At 47.0% G+C, this 16961-nt stretch overlaps 1 protein-coding gene across 3 annotated transcripts in view; it reads right to left on the bottom strand.

Moving 5' to 3' along the window:
• Positions 1-16961, bottom strand: part of HACL1 (2-hydroxyacyl-CoA lyase 1) — a 370092-nt gene that overhangs the window by 338694 nt on the left and 14437 nt on the right. The window contains exon 2 of one of the 3 annotated variants that reach the window (XM_069648912.1): positions 150-256. The exons of the other annotated variants lie outside the window; for them this stretch is intronic. The gene's annotated coding sequence lies outside the window, so the exon portion shown is untranslated. The remainder of the gene's footprint in view (positions 1-149; positions 257-16961) is intronic. 3 annotated transcript variants of the gene reach the window in all.

The raw sequence follows: 16961 nt of genomic DNA, 5'->3' as shown, positions 1-16961 counted from the left end.
CACATTATCTGGACAGATCAGATGATCGAATCATTTCAGGATCTTAATAAAACGATCTGTAGTGCCCCAGTTCTGGCCACACCAGATTATAAAAAAACAATTATTTTTTGTTAACACTCCAATGGTCAGGTGATGACACCTGTCCTCACACAGAAAACTTCAATGTGACATAAGCCTCTAGCTTATTTCAGTGGTCTTCTGAACCCAGTGATGCAGGGACATTTCCCATGCAAGCAGGCCCCTGCAGCAGCTGCTTCTGTAATACAGAAAACATCTACCATTACTGTGGGGTGCCCAGACACCCTTTACTTGGAACATGCACTTTGCAATCCTAGAGAAATCAAACTCCACTCTCACAACTCAATGACCATCGGGGTACAAGGTAATTCTGTCAAATCCCTCGATCCACATTGTGAGGTGCCATGTCGTTAATCCAGCTACATTTATTGCATATCCAGTTCAGGCACATGCACATGACACAGTACACATTTACACGGCATAGGAGGACACCTCAGATGAGAGTGCCTGCTTTAGAAAGGATCACTTTTAGGAGTCGTGTTCTTCATTGATGCGTCATCAACTACTGATCAGAGCACGGGAGTCAGGCACACAGGGACAGCGGTGGTTACAGGGGAATAGTGGGTGGTTGCACTAGTGCAATTGCCCTTACACTATTCAACGCAAGGGGGAGAGCTTGGGGCCCTCATAGCAGCATCGGATTCAGCATACGTTACATCCACGGTGCACTCTGGCCTCTCCAGAAGGCAGAGGAGATGGTTTAGAAAATCAGATTTTACACCCATGCAGCACTACTCTTGAGGTTAATAGATGCACTAGGGCTCCCTGCAGTAGTAAAACATGCAGTTCAGACAAATAACAGACCCAATTTCTTATGGCAACCATGCAACAGATTTAGCAGCAAAAGAAGCCGCCTATTTAGATGACCCATCAAAAACAAAAAGACTCTTCAGATATAGCAACCACGGAGGCAGCATATTAAGCAGACCCTGTTAACATAAAAGCTACTGAATTCATGGTATAACTAGTAGAAACTTCTGCTCCCTACAACACCCTTCCCCTGACCTAGCTTATTGAATTAAAAGAGCAAGTGCCCTCACAAGGAAAATGATTTATGGATAAAGAGAGGGTGCTCTCTTTCTCCTACTTACCTTATTTGGCGACAAAATATTTCAGGGAAGCCAGTTATGCCCCAAGCACTCCTTATCATTGCCCTTGAACAATTGCACTTCCCAGCACACAGGTCCAGGACACATTGCTGCAGAATTACAACAGGACGGGTTATTCTCAACCTCCAAGAGCTTGTTGCAGATTTTATAACAAACGGCATTACCTGTCAGAAATATAATAGTCGTACCCTTCGCAAAGCAACCTTACCCCACCCCTCAGGACGCTTTTGGCATCTACCCATTGAGTATGTCAACATGGTTAACAGGTGCAGTAACTATTGTTACCGTATTGTTGTGGTTTGTCCTTATTCATGATGGATTGAGGTGGGTCCCTGCGTCAGCCCTGATGCCAAATGTGCATCCAGATTTTTGGTATGCAAAGCATTTCTCCAATGGGGGCGGGAGGATTTGTGGCATCCTCAGGTCCGATAACGGGACCCACTTCTTTAATGACATGATCAAAGAAATGTGCCTTTTGTTAAACATAAATGGTGCTCAGTTTATCACCCAAAGGCCAACAGGATGATGGAGAGGATGAATTGTCTCCTAAAGCAAATGCTGGCCAAAATGTGTGACACGTTAAAGAAGTCTTGGTGTGGGGGGGGGGAGAGAGAGAGACAGGGAGACAGGGAGATATATATTTGGGCCGCGTCCGTCCAGTCCCAATCAACAAACCGATTTCAGTGTGTCTGAGTGGTATGCATGAGTGTTCCCACCAGTGGTCCCGATTGGACCACTGCTGGGGTGTGTGGGCTAGTTTCGATATTAGCTAGTGGGATTTTCGGCTCTTACCTGGCTTTTAGGATAAGAAGAGGACCTCTGCACTCATTCTTCAGAGATCCTGGAGTAACCTGAAGGAACCAAGACTCCCGTCCAGCTGTGAGACCCGTGAAGAGACCGGAGACCGACTGAAGGAGACCTGGCGACCAACTTCTGCTGCTGTCCTGGTGGAGCCCCGTCTTGCTTGCGATCGTCAGCAGTCCTGCGAGGGAGCTACGACCCTTGGAGTGGAGGGAACATGCATTACTGATGTTTGCTCGGTACCCTGCAAAGAAGATTTTTCAGAAGTGTCCCGTAAGACCGTCCTGTGGCTGACTAGCTCAGAGTTTGGGCTACCATGCTGCCGATGTCACTGTTCCGAGTTGCGATCTGGAACTTGGGAGATTCTCAGCTTGTCATACACGACTTACCTCAGCAAATTTTCAGAGTTCTAGCTGCAAGGAGACCCGAGAAAGGAGGGAAAGTCTGACCGCAACAAGTACGGCCATTGGCGTCACTGTGCTGCGGTGGCCACCGTCTGAAACACCTTACCTGACCCGAGTCCAGTCCTGAGAGGGCTCCTGCATCAGGTTTTGCTGCATTCTTGATCCAAGAGTCCTTGCACCAGCGGAAGACACCAACAGGAGATCAGCTCGAACCTGCAACCCCGGCGAATCAAGGACTGTGACTGACGGTAGGAAATGCAACCTCGGACCCTCTTCCATTGACCTGCAAATCTGGGGAAGAACCAGAGTACGGAGGGTAAGTTACAGTTCTTCTTCTGTTTTCCTAACTTTTACAAAAATGTTAATATACTTTGGTTTTACCATAGCTTGCTGGCACAAGCATTCCAAACATTGGGGACACTTATTAGTCAGAATACATTGTCCTCTAACCCTTGGAACTGTTCACTGGACCCCAGAGACCCTAGTCTTCATTTTTTCCAGCTTCACAAACTTTGTCAGAACTTTCCTGAACCTTTGGGATAAGGCCCCAGACAACTTGGGGAATGACTTTTGAAGTTAGGTTTAACTCTCTGTTGACCTATGCTGGACCTCTGGTGCATAATCTAAATTGGTACTTTCGTTTACAGGGGTTGATTTGTATTATGCCCTCAACCAGTGACTGTATATGTAATCTATTATTAGTGTTGCGTGATATTTTTACCTTACCGTAGTCATTGCTCATAGTGATATTGCCATAAATAAATAACTATTTTTATACATACTGTCCAAGCGTAATCAGTGATTCCCATTGTGTGTACTCATTGTGGACACTTTACAAGCTCACCACCTCTTGAGACTTAGCCTAGACCCTCGTCACTGCTACCTTGAACTGGCTTGGTTACAGCTCTCCAGAGTTGTCCCTTTCACAACATAGGTTGGCCTTCTATACATCTGTCCACCAGGCCAGAGTACATAAAATCAGTCCTAACAGGAAAGAGAAATCGAGTGACCCATGTTTGTTTTGTTTGTTCACTGATCCCCTGTGCAATAGCCACACCTAAGTTGTTTTCACCAATAGAGTGGTCGTTAAATGAGGCAATATGCTTAATTCACCTAGCTTTAGGCAGAGTGGAAGACACTGTTCAGGCAAATAAGGTTTACATTCGGTGGCACACAGTTAACAGAACAGTATATGATAATTATATACAGGAGGAAATGATTACAGAAGAAAACGGATTGAGTAATCGTATACAAATATATAGCCAAAGGTGTACGGGGCAGATAACCGAGGAATGGGAAAGGTTCACCAGGAAGAGTGGGTTCTTGCTAACGGCCCCCGTTCCAAATGCTTTAATGATACAGATCTGAACTAGTCTCATTGAGGAATTAGGCCTGGCAAATTATTTTGAATGTTAGGTCGATCCTGCAGGAGACTGGAACTGCTGTATTTTGACATGTAGTCAAGAAGAATATAACGGAGAAAGAAGCATATTTTTAAAGTGTGGGTGCTCAAAGCTCCTATTGATAAAATGAAGGAGAAAGGTGGACTAGTTTAAATATCAACTAGGATTTACAAGGGTGTTGCTGACCAGAGATGCCTGCAACAAGTGGTGGCGTAGTCCCTTAGTGTACTGCAGTCGGCGGGACACCCACAATGTAGAGACCGGCTGGACTGCGTGGAAGAGTGCCGCTTCCTACTGCAGAGACAGAAGCATCCGTCCACTGAGCCTGAGGCGGCTGAAACAAAAGAGAAGGCCGGTCGGAGTGCAGCCAACAAGGGTCTGGGACTCACCATTACCCAGGGAAACCTGGGAGTAAAAGAAGCCGGCCAGGATACTGCCACCAAGGGTCTGGGACTCACCATTACACAGGGAAAGCCTGGGACCAAGGATACCTCCCCGGGGAAGACTGGGACAGGTGAAACCCAGGGTCTGGGACCCAGAACTGTCCGAGGAAGGCCTGGGCTACCGGAATTGAACAAACTGAGAAAGAGAAACCTAGGGCAAGAGCCCCAACCCAGGAGAAAGTGATGTGGGAGTTATAAAGACTGAGAATGATGCAGAGGGATACACTGGGGGAAGGGAAACGTGTGTGTGTGTGTGTGTGTGTGTGTGTGTATATATATAAAAAAATATATATATATTATACACACATACAAACAAGTAAGAATACAGCCCCTTGTGGAGCTGCTGCTGGAATACACCAGGGTGAAGGGATAACCCCGAGGGTCCACAAGGTCACACTCTTTGTGAAGTTATTTTGGGAACTTCGTTGACATCCTAAAACATTTTCTTCCCGTGATGAGGAGCCAGGAAGAACTTGCATTTTTGGAACATTTGTTGGAACACTGTAACCTGTTCAACACTGAAACTGTCAGCTAACGAAGACAAAACGCTACGCACCTTTTGTATTAAGTGCAAGGGACAGAGATATGTTAGACGAAACAGTGGACTCGTTAGTTTGAACTTTGGACCATGCATAGTTTTAGGTTAGGGCAAACCCTCTTAGTGGTTAAGGATAGTTGGGGCTTTCCATAACCCCTTTTACTTTCATTCTTGACACAAATAAAAGTCTTTAGCCCAAACAGAAATGCCGTCTGTGTCGTCTCTCTCCTTCTGCACCCTTAGAAGGTGCACACCACAGTTATACAGTGTATCCTCATACATTTCTTTGGGATGCATGCACTAATGTATCACTTTAAACTGAAGTTCCTAATAAATCACAGGCACCATCTAAAAAGCCAGTCTTGGATATAAAACACAAGGGACCCACAAACTATGTCAAGGGACAGGTAACAACCCTTTTTAGTCACTTCTGGGGGAGCATTTGTAAATGTTTCCACATAGGAAATAACAGGACAGGAACTATAAGCAGCCCATGTCAGTAATTGTTCCACTCCTCGAGTATGGTCAAGAAAGCATCCAACCTCAGGAACACCAGAGGAGACACCTTGAAGAGCTCCAGTATAAGACCTTCCAGCCATCACCACTTGTTTTGCTGTAGTCACCCCAAGTGGGACAGGTTTGCCCAGACGTGGGTCCCATGCCTGCTGGCCTAAAGAACAAAGCTATTCCTCACTGATAAGACCCAACGAAGCAGAAAAATGTTTGTGGATGCTTGTGGTCTCGTGCAGAAAGGAGGTGACCAAGCAGTTTGGGCTGGACTGCCCTTTTTGGGGTGGGTCCAAGCCTGATTTGCATATGGTCTTTCCCCTTTTGTAATGGCTTGTCAGGCGAAGAACGATGGTCTGGGGAGGAGGGGTTCCCATAGAAATGCCAGAGGTTAAGATTAATTCTAAACCTTCCAGGTATCACCTTTTGTTTTCCAGTACAAGACCCTGCCAGCAACAACCCAATACTCAGGAGATCCCAACAATGATTCTAAGTAATACATCATAACCCCGGGACAAGTACTTATGGTTCCAGTCACTAAGGACTATGCTCCGAAACAGAAGACAAACCCAAGTACAAAGCTTCTTTAACAGGGCTGGGACAAGTATCCGGTAACCAGGGACTTGAAGGCCAGACCAGCAACAACACAAATGGATGAAAAGATGTATATCTGTTCCCATGAGAACGATCCACTAGATAAAAGCAGCAACAGCAAGGGCACCAGAAGATGAAGGAATCAACCAAATTGATCAGGTCAATTTAAGGGGCAGGACAGGGCAGTCAGTCAACAGAGAATGATCTCAAGATGGGGGCAATGGATGGAGGAGACCCAGTAGGGTCCATGACGGAGCTCAAACGGAGTAGTGGCAACTCATCACTTGTCCAGGCAAGGGAGTCAACCTACCACGAGACTCTTCGAGATTTTGAAGTGAGGCAGCACAGCAATGGCCTGAAAACTGGCGCATGGTGATACAAGCCAGACAGCATGGAGTACTTGGAGAGAACGAGGAAAAGCCCAGGAAGGAATTCCAGCCACCTTAAAAAAACAGGGCATGGACAAAGAAATCGAGGCATGGCCAAACCAGGTCCTCAAATGCAGCAGCTCGCCTGCATGAAAATCCTCCAGCCATCCAGGTAAGAAGCTTGATTCGTGGAATGTCTCCTCTAAATAAGCAAACTCTATAGGAGCTAATTGAGGCCGGCCCTCCATTTACACACATGACTGCCAACTAAATCAGGCGGGCCACAAAAACTGTCAAACACTTAAGTCAATACACGCAGGTTGTTTATTGGTAGCTCTGTCGCAAGAATACAGGCTAACCCAGTTTAAACCACTTTAAAGGTTGCAAAGCTGGTCATCAACACAGTGGCCATTTTAGGCTTGCCTCGTGGTCCACACAATCAAAGGGATGGCTCAAAACAAAATGGCCGGGAGAAAGACATACAAAATGGCTTAGTATCCAAATGGCTACCATATTGGTGAGCTAGGCTACTAAACGTCATAACGACCGAATCCCTGGTGAAGTCAAATCTAAATTACAGCCGACTCCACCCTAAGGGAATAATAATTGGCTATTTATAACACGCTTAAAGGAATGGTTCGATCAAAAAATGTTATTGTCTCTATGGGTCGGCCATGTGTTTTTAAGCCTAAGTCGCTCGATTTTAGAAAAATTTCCTATGGACCATACTGTCATGATCTCTGCTTCCAAAAGGTCAGGGTTTTCCCAACTCCCTTGGAAGCAGATTCATAACCCAGGTTCCGAGTGCCAACCAGTCCCAATTGGGACCTTTTGGACCCAGTGGCACCAGGTTCATAAATATGCCCAGTCCCAGCGCTGGAAGCGCCGGGCTCATAATGCTTGGGTGGACTTACCTGCAGCAGACCATGCTGCTTACTTGCCTGCCAGTTGAGCCTCTGATCCTCTTCTGTTTGGAACTACTTTTCCTGTTGGGTGGGGCAGGAGCCACTCCCTAGGTTCAGAACACTGGAACTCTTCTGGAAAGCAGGAACTCTTTTCTTACCTAGGCGTGGCTGTGGAAGGAGACACCTAAGCACTACAGGAGGCTATTTAAACCACACCCGATGGATGAATCTTGCTTTGCGTTATTCTGCATCCTCTGCAGCAGAACGCTCATCGTGTCTTCTGCATCTGATCCTGGGCCTAAGGAAAAAGGCTTACCATCCTGAATCCAGTCTTCAGCAACACCTATAAAGACAAGAAAGAACAGGTTAGCATTACGGTCTTCAGTGACAGCTCTTCACTTACCTGGGCCATCGGCTGTCACCAACGCCTCGCGCTGCATTCTGAAAGACAAAGGCTTACCTACTCTTCGTGCGCCCCGGAGGTCTTCACACTGCATTTCGGCATCTGAAAGACAAAAGCTTACCAACTCTTCGCACGCTCCGGAGGCCTTCGTCGCTGCATCCCGCATCTGAAAGACAAAACAAGGTGCGTTTAAAGACATTGGGGAACTTTAATACTCACGTGCCATTACTCCTTTCCACATCTAACCCAGTGGGTATTCCGGCACCCTGCAGCCGCTCCGAACTTGTACCTGCAAAATAAAAAGACAGTTAGAGCGCATCGTGAAGCAGGCAACAAGCGCTTACTTACGTGCTTCCAGGCGCTTCTATTCATCACACGGGCTCCATCTTCAACTCACTTCAGCCCGTCATCCACCATCGCCGGAACCCTGCAAAACAAGAGACATCATTACTAAAGACTTTAAAGACATTAGAATTACTCGAAACTTACCGTTCGTGCAGTAAACGACGGACAGCAGTCCTCTGAAGTCAAGAGGCCTGCTCCCCTTATCCAGTGAAGAAACTGGTTACAGCACCCTGCCCCGAGGCAGATGGAGAGCACGGCGTTCACTTACCTAAGGTGAGAGCGTTAACCTTCGGGGTTCTACAGGAGAAGAGAAAGGGAAGAAGAGAGAGACATTCAATAACCCAGTTCATTAATCCCATATTTTCTATCTGCAGACATCTTACCCTTCGAGTCAAACATACAGTGCACAGAGGTCCAGCCCAAAGAGCCAGCCGTGTGTTACACATCACCTTTGAAGATACGGTATACGCCCAGTCAAGAACGGCGCCTCTACGGGAATCAGGTGAGCGTTACAGAACGCAAAGCCTACCACAAAACTCCCGTCTAGGCGCTATGGAAACCTCGGATACCGACCAACTAACCCAGTTACTTGGGGAACTAAGGGCAGAAGTGCATGCAGCCCGTCAGGAAACGAACGCTCTAAGAAGGGAACTGATTATTTCCAAGGAGCGAACAGATGATCTCGCTAGACAATTGCTACAGTCACAAGCCGGACAGACCCTGTTACCCGCATCTGGGGGAAATCTTCCTTCTACATCCTCTATGAATCCAGTGCAGATCAACCTACCTGGGAATGTACCTCTTGCTCCGCCCGAACGATTTTCTGGTGACCCAAAGAGGTTTGCAGTATTTATCAATCAGTGCCGGTTGCATTTGTTATGCCGGCCAGCAGCCTTTCCAACTGATCAAGCTAAAGTAGCTTTCGTGCTTTCGTACCTTAGTGGCAATGCGGCAGACTGGTCGATCCCTCTAGTAAATCAAGATGATCTGGTCCTCCATGATTTTCAAGCTTTTCAGCTCAGTATGGAAAAACTGTTCGCAAGACATTCACAGGGGCAGGCCTTGGACAATGAGCTTCTTTCGTTGCGACAAGGTAATCAAGACCTTTTGGCTTATATTGCGTCTTTCAACAGACTGATAGTGGAAACTCAATGGCCTGAGGACAAAAGGATTACGCTGTTTTATAGAGGTCTACGTGGAGAGCTCAAAGATGTGTTAGCCCGAGTAGTGAATCCCCCACAAGATTGTTCGGACTATATAGACTTAGTTGTTCAAATAGATCACAGACTGCAGAACAGGAAGGCCGATCGTTCCAAGTTTGATGCTCGAGTATTTTCCAAACCGCCAACTCCTTCCAAAGGAGTAGACTCCGGGGAACCCATGCAAATAGGGGGTCTGAAAGGTCCTCTAACACAAAAGGAGCGGGAAAGGAGAAAACAGTTGCAATTATGCCTCTATTGCGGAAACTCAGGGCACTTTCTTCGAGACTGTCCGGTGAAACCTGCTAAGAAGGCAGTAGGAGCTGCAGTTACCAAAGTTACAAACTCTGAGCAGGGAAACGACCTCGCCCGACAAGAATAGTGGTCCTCTTGCCGAGCGTGAAAACCAGTTCCGTGACCTCGCATTTCGTGATATCTATGGTCCTCATTAGCCCTGATAATCCGGATCGATTACATGCAATTGAAGCTTACGTCGACAGCGGTGCCATCGGCAATTATGTGGATCATGAAATGGTTTTGAGGATGAATGTAACTCTTTGTCCCAAGGCTGTAAAGGACGTCATTACTACGGTGGATGGTACGGAGATAGCCTCCGGGCCAGTAACGCATACCACTCAAGAAGTGACGCTAATAAGTCAAGATGGACACCATGAGAAGATCGTGTTCGATGTGATCAAGGCCCCTCAGTTTCAAATTATTCTAGGAATACCTTGGTTAGAGAAACACAATCCTCTGATCGATTGGCGAGCAAGAACGGTCCAGTTTCCAGAATGTGTCTCTACTTGTCACCCTCCACCTGGTGTTGCACTGGCAGCAATTAATTCAGAGACTCCCCAGCTACCTCCCGAATACCTAGAATACCAAGATGTTTTCCGGAAGGATCAGGCTAACTTTCTACCTCCTCATAGGTCTTATGACTGCCAGATAGACCTGATACCTGGATCTACTCCTCCTTGTAGTAGAATTTATGCCCTCACCGAGCCTGAGAACCTTCACCTTCGACAATACCTGGATCAATACCTGGCAAATGGGTTTATTCCATTTCCCCTGCTTCTTCAGCTTTGTTCTTCGTTCCAAAAAAGGAAGGAGACCTTAGAACTTGTATAGATTATCGCTCCCTGAACCAGATCACCGTTAAGAATAGATATCCGTTACCTTTGATCCCTGAACTCCTGGACCAAGTCAGAAAAGCATGCATATATACAAAGCTGGATCTTAGAGGAGCTTACCACTTGGTACGAGTAAAAGAGGGCGATGAATGGAAGACGGCCTTCCGCACCAAGTATGGGCTATTTGAATATCAGGTCATGCCCTTCGGACTTTGCAATGCCCCGGCCGCCTTTCAATATTTTATGAACGATGTCCTCAGAGAGCTCATAGATGTGTGTGTTGTTGTTTACATTGACGACATCCTCGTTTATTCTTCATCGGAATCTGAACATCGGAAACACGTGAAAATGGTCCTCGAAAGATTGCGTCAACACAAACTTTTCGCTAAGTTGGAAAAATGCGTTTTCAACGTGACTGAAGTTGAATTCTTGGGATTCATATTATCACCTGGCGGAGTGGGTATGGATTCAAAGAAGGTCGATGCAGTTCTCAAATGGCCATCACCATCCTCCGTAAAAGGTGTGCAAAGCATGTTAGGCTTCGCTAACTTTTACCGCAGGTTTATCCCCGAATTCTCTCGAATAGTCCAGCCCATCACTGCCTTGTTAAAGAAAAACAAACGTTTTGAATGGTCTACCGAGGCGGAACAAGCTTTCCAGGATTTGAAGACTAAATTTATCTCTGCACCAATCTTAAAACACCCTCGCCCCGAACTCCCCTACATCGTGGAAACTGATGCTTCAAGCCTTGCCATGGGGGCAGTTCTATCACAAAAGGACCCGGTAACCAATCAGTTGCATCCCGTGGCATTTTGGTCCCGCAAATTCTCGCCTCCTGAAATCAATTACACGATTACTGACAAGGAACTTCTGGCTATCAAGTCTGCCTTTAAGGCTTGGCGGCATTATCTGCTGGGGGCCCGACACACCGTTACTGTGATTACGGATCACCGAAACCTGCAATATTTGAAAACCGCAAAAGCCCAATCCTCTAGACAACTCCGTTGGGCATTATTCTTTGCCGAGTTTGACTTCATAATTACCTATCGACCTGGTACAAAAAACGGTAAAGCTGATGCCCTTTCTCGGATGGGAGTGGAAGAACACTTGATCAACCCTAAACCTGTACCAATCATTCCCGAACAAAGAATGCTGGGTGTAATCGCCACACAATCCATAGAGGAAGTTAAGGATAAAGCCAGGCAACTTGTAACTCCAGCAGACATACAGAATTGGCATCTGCAAGGAAAGGACTTTGCAGTAAAGGACAACTTATTGTATTTCCAAGAACGATTATACCTACCCAGCACAGATTTACAGAAAGAAGTAATCTCTTGTTATCACGATTCTTTAATGGAAGGACATCCCAGTATAGCCAAGACTTCAGAAAAGATCAAGCGCTACTTCTGGTGGCCGTCTTGGAAAAAAGATATCAGAGACTTTATAATGTCCTGTGGAGTATGCGCCCAAAACAAGAGTCAAAAGGAAAGACCAGCAGGCCTCTTACGCCCTATTGACATCCCACCTCGCCCTTGGCATACGCTTTCTATGGACTTCATCACCGATCTACCTCCATGCTCCGGATACAATACGATTCTAGTAATCGTGGACTTATTCTCCGAGATGGCGCATTTCATTCCGCTCAAAGGATTGCCAACAGCAGCAACTCTGGCCCGAGAATTTCTCGAAAACATCGTCCGACTGCACGGTTTTCCTTCGGTTCTAATTTCGGATCGAGGTAGTCAATTTATTTCTCATTTTTGGCGAAGTTGCTGTCGGTCGGCTCAAATTGATGTGAGACTATCGACCAGTCACCACCCTCAGACCGACGGACAAACCAAGAGGACCAATCAAACTCTGGAACAGTATTTACGCTGCATGCTGCAACAAACTGAAAAAACTTGGAAAGACATCCTTTGGATAGCCGAATATGCCTACAATAACTCTGTCCATTCCGGAACTGGGAAAACCCCGTTTTTTCTTTTGTACGGCAGTCACCCTCGAACCTCGGAGTTGGATCCCCTCCAAGATCTTGAAACACCAGCAGTAGACTACCTGCATTCTACAATCACCCAAGCCTTTAAGGAAGCTGTTTCTCACCTTCAAAGGGCTAAAGAACAATACAAGAAAGGAGCAGATCAACATCGGAAGGAAGCCCCTCAATATCGAGTAGGGGATCAAGTCTGGTTATCCACCAAATATCTACCTCTAAAAGGGCCACGCACATTCAACCCAAGATACCTTGGTCCCTATTCCATCACTACCATAGTAAACCCAGTAGCGGTCAAGTTGGACTTGCCCCCGCACATGAAGATACATCCGGTCTTCCACGTCTCTCTATTAAAACCCGTGCAACCTCAAACCCGACTAACTAAATCTCCAAAACCTATCCTAGTTGATGGGGAACTCGAGTTTGAAGTCAAAAGCATTCTGGACTCCAAGATCTCCAAATCTAAACTATTTTACCTAATTGACTGGAAAGGCTACGGACCCCAAGAGAGATCCGGGGAACCTGCTGAATATGTCCACGCTCCTCGCCTAATCAAAAGATTTCACCGAATATTTCCTGACAAGCCAAGACCCCCGGAGAAGCCCGTTTTGGGCGGGGCCTTGAAGGGGGGGGGGGGGTTACTGTCATGATCTCTGCTTCCAAAAGGTCAGGGTCTTCCCAACTTCCTTGGAAGCAGATTCATAACCCAGGTTCCGAGTGCCAACCAGTCCCAATTGGGACCTTTTGGACCCAGTCCTGGCGCCAGTGGCACCAGGTTCATAAATATGCCCAGTCCCAGCGCTGGAAGCGCCGGGCTCATAATGCTTGGGTGGACTTACCTGCAGCAGACCATGCTGCTTACTTGCCTGCCAGTTGAGCCTCTGATCCTCTTCTGTTTGGAACAACTTTTCCTGTTGGGTGGGGCAGGAGCCACTCCCTAGGTTCAGAACACTGGAACTCTTCTGGAAAGCAGGAACTCTTTTCATACCTAGGCGTGGCTGTGGAAGGAGACGCTAAGCACTACAGGAGGCTATTTAAACCACACCTGATGGATGAATCTTGCTTTGCGTTATTCTGCATCCTCTGCAGCAGAACGCTCATCGTGTCTTCTGCATCTGATCCTGGGCCTAAGGAAAAAGGCTTACCATCCTGAATCCAGTCTTCAGCATCACCTATAAAGACAAGAAAGAACAGGTTAGCATTACGGTCTTCAGTGACAGCTCTTCACTTACCTGGGCCATCGGCTGTCACCAACGCCTCGCGCTGCATTCTGAAAGACAAAGGCTTACCTACTCTTCGTGCGCTCCGGAGGCCTTCGGCGCTGCATCCCGCATCTGAAAGACAAAACAAGGTGCGTTTAAAGACATTGGGGAACTTTAATACTCACGTGCCATTACTCCTTTCCACATCTAACCCAGTGGGTATTCCGGCACCCTGCAGCCGCTCCGAACTTGTACCTGCAAAATAAAAAGACAGTTAGAGCGCATCGTGAAGCAGGCAACAAGCGCTTACTTACGTGCTTCCAGGCGCTTCTATTCATCAGACGGGCTCCATCTTCAACTCACTTCAGCCCGTCATCCACCATCGCCGGAACCCTGCAAAACAAGAGACATCATTACTAAAGACTTTAAAGACATTAGAATTACTCGAAACTTACCGTTCGTGCAGTAAACGACGGACAGCAGTCCTCTGAAGTCAAGAGGCCTGCTCCCCTTATCCAGTGAAGAAACTGGTTACAGCACCCTGCCCCGAGGCAGATGGAGAGCACGGCGTTCACTTACCTAAGGTGAGAGCGTTAACCTTCGGGGTTCTACAGGAGAAGGGAAAGGGAAGAAGAGAGAGACATTCAATAACCCAGTTCATTAATCCCATATTTTCTATCTGCAGACATCTTACCCTTCGAGTCAAACATACAGTGCACAGAGGTCCAGCCCAAAGAGCCAGCCGTGTGTTACACATCACCTTTGAAGATACGGTATACGCCCAGTCAAGACCGGCGCCTCTACGGGAATCAGGTGAGCGTTACAGATACCCAAGTTTTCGTCCATTAAACGCACGCGAAAACAGGCACCAGGGCGCTGCCGTTTTGTGATAATCCTATCACTTGCCCCATCGCCCTGGCGGACCTGCTTTTGCGGCAGTAAATCATATCCCCCGCCTCTGAGCCTGTCATCAGCAGACACGTACCGCCCATTTCACAATGCCAAAGCACGTCTCGTGTCAACAATCGCTGCGCTTCAGCTGATGTGTCGTCATGGAAATGGCAAGACCCCTCTTCCCTCAATAAGTATAAACGGACCGTTTCATAACACACAGCAGCAGATTTTCGATTCCATTCCTCTCTCTGTGTTACTTTGAGTATTCTGTGACTCGTTTCTGTGCTCTGGTCAGCTACCTTTGCCGCTTGTATCCCGTGTGAACACCTGTACCATCGCTATAAATTATTTAGTTTGTTTACCACACAATGGCTTCAATAATGCCCTACATGTATGAGCCCGAGTATAGCGAGGAGGAACTACTGGAAAGGGAAACACGCGAAAACGATGGGGCTTCGGACGGCAGTTGGCAGGACGAATCAACGGATGAAGACACTGGAACTAGTCGCATGGATGGTGTTTCCACCTGGTGCACATGCAATTGGTGCGAGCTAATGCCAACGTAGGAGAACTGCTGCTGCTGTGAAAACTCTGGATGCGTGGCCTACATTTCAGAAGGCGAGACACGACCGCAATGCATCACCGAGCTGCCAGACTTCAGGGCAGCCTGCCTCACACGGTCCGTGTTGAGGATAATGATGGTGCTTATACACGAACTTCGCGCAACTGTTCGTCCTCGTAATCCGAATAACGAGTATAATCTGCTTGTGATGCCACTACTATTTCATGGTCGTCTCCTATATCCAAAATTACATCTACATATCATTGTAACGCATGAAAGTCGTTCAATAGTGTGCAGTGTCTAGAGAGCATTTGTCCGAGCAGAATGCCATTAGTTACAAGAATTGTCATTGACAACAAACGTTTAATCAAGCTATCTTGGTCATTTAAAAACAGTTTGTACCATTATTTTTCACAGGTGGTACCGGCTGGTGGCCTGTCGTTCCTTTACATGGTAGCTTCACGGGAGGCTTGGACACCGCGTTCGAAGAGTAATACCCGCCTGTGCCGTTCGTGCCATAAGAGAAACTTTCCCGAGTGACAGCGGTCAGTACAGGGGATTTTCCCCTCACTGTGCTGCAACCTGACCTGTACAATGTGTAAAGTTTTGTATTTTTGTGCCATCAAAAAAAGAAACAAAGTAAAACACCACATATATTTTAACAACGGTTGTTTCGATTTTTTAAAATCAATCAAGTGTGTCTCCATTCAGCAGTCTTCCTGTGCCTTATCTGCACGCCCCAGGCCCATCCATCCCACTCCCCTCTATCAAAGGCGGTTCTCACCAGTGGATGCTCGCTGCCATGGGGGGCTGACAGGGGCGCGAACGGCCAAGGTGCCAAACAGCATGTACACCTCAAAAGGTATCCCACGCCAAGGGCCCATCGCTCACATGGCCTCCTCAGACTCCGTGTCTCCAGGCAGGGCTCCCCCTTGAAGCAGGCCGCCCCCCTGCCATATACATAAGTGTGTCTCCATTCAGCAGTCTTCCTGTGCCTCATCTGCACGCCCCAGGCCCATCCATCCCACCCCCCTCCATCAAAGGCGGTTCGCGCCAGTGGATGCACGCTGCCATGGGGGGCTGTCAGGGGCGCAAACGGCCAAGGTGCCAAACAGAATGTACACTTCAAAAGGTATCCCACGCCAAAGGCCCATCGCTCACATGGCCTCCTCAGACTGTGTGTCCGGCCAGGACACCCCCCCCTCACGCTGGCCGGCCCCAGGAAAACCACATAATACCACGACATACACGTCATTCATTCACAAACACACCCCTGTTTGTAATACTTTATAAACCACTTGATATGTCTCATGAGAACATCTTTGTGCTTTTCAAGTCAACTCCTGAAAGTGCTACCTGAGAACCACTGAGATCTATGCTAATCTGCTCGTAGTCGTGCTATCCGTGAACTTCTGTGACAGCTTCGAGCAAACTCGTCAGTGTGCTACCTGTGGCCATCTACCTGTTCTCCTGCAACATACTGCTCTGCTTGCTGAATCCAACTGTTTGTTGGTCAAGGTAAGGCCATGTATCCTAGTCATATTTCACTGATTTTTTAATTTCTATCCATTTGCGAGTAGAGTACTCAATAGTGCTATGTTCATTGGTCTCATTGATATTGACTTGAGTTTCCATTGTTATGCTATCAATAGATCCATTTATTTTCATCTGTGTCAATGGTCATCGAATTGCATCCTTCAGGGGTCCAATCTATAATGTAAGCATGTTCCTTCTTGTGCAAGACAGAACATCCAACAGACGAGTCACATGTTCAGAGTTTAGTCACATCATTTATACATTTCTGCAATTTATGCAAATGCTACGCCGCACATGATGAACTGATATAGTTCCTGCGACCAAAACAAACGTTGCATTGAACATTGTATGGTTCATTTACTTTTGTATCACATTTTTATTCATCAAGATTGTATAATAATGTCGATATTTACTTTTCAGAATTTTCAACAATGCCTGTCTGTTCGATTAGCGGTTGCCCTTCGAAGACCCATGCTAAATCTGAAGGCACTACAATGCATGCATTCCCGAAAACTGTTGATCGAATAAGAGAATGGGTCCGACATTGCAG

The sequence above is a fragment of the Ambystoma mexicanum genome, chromosome 2q, assembly GCF_040938575.1.
Source record: "Ambystoma mexicanum isolate Mex_15411 chromosome 2q, UKY_AmexF1_1, whole genome shotgun sequence".
NCBI classification, from domain to species: domain Eukaryota; kingdom Metazoa; phylum Chordata; class Amphibia; order Caudata; family Ambystomatidae; genus Ambystoma; species Ambystoma mexicanum.
Note: the sequence above shows the minus strand (reverse complement) of the source record. Positions and strands in the feature narration are given on the sequence as shown.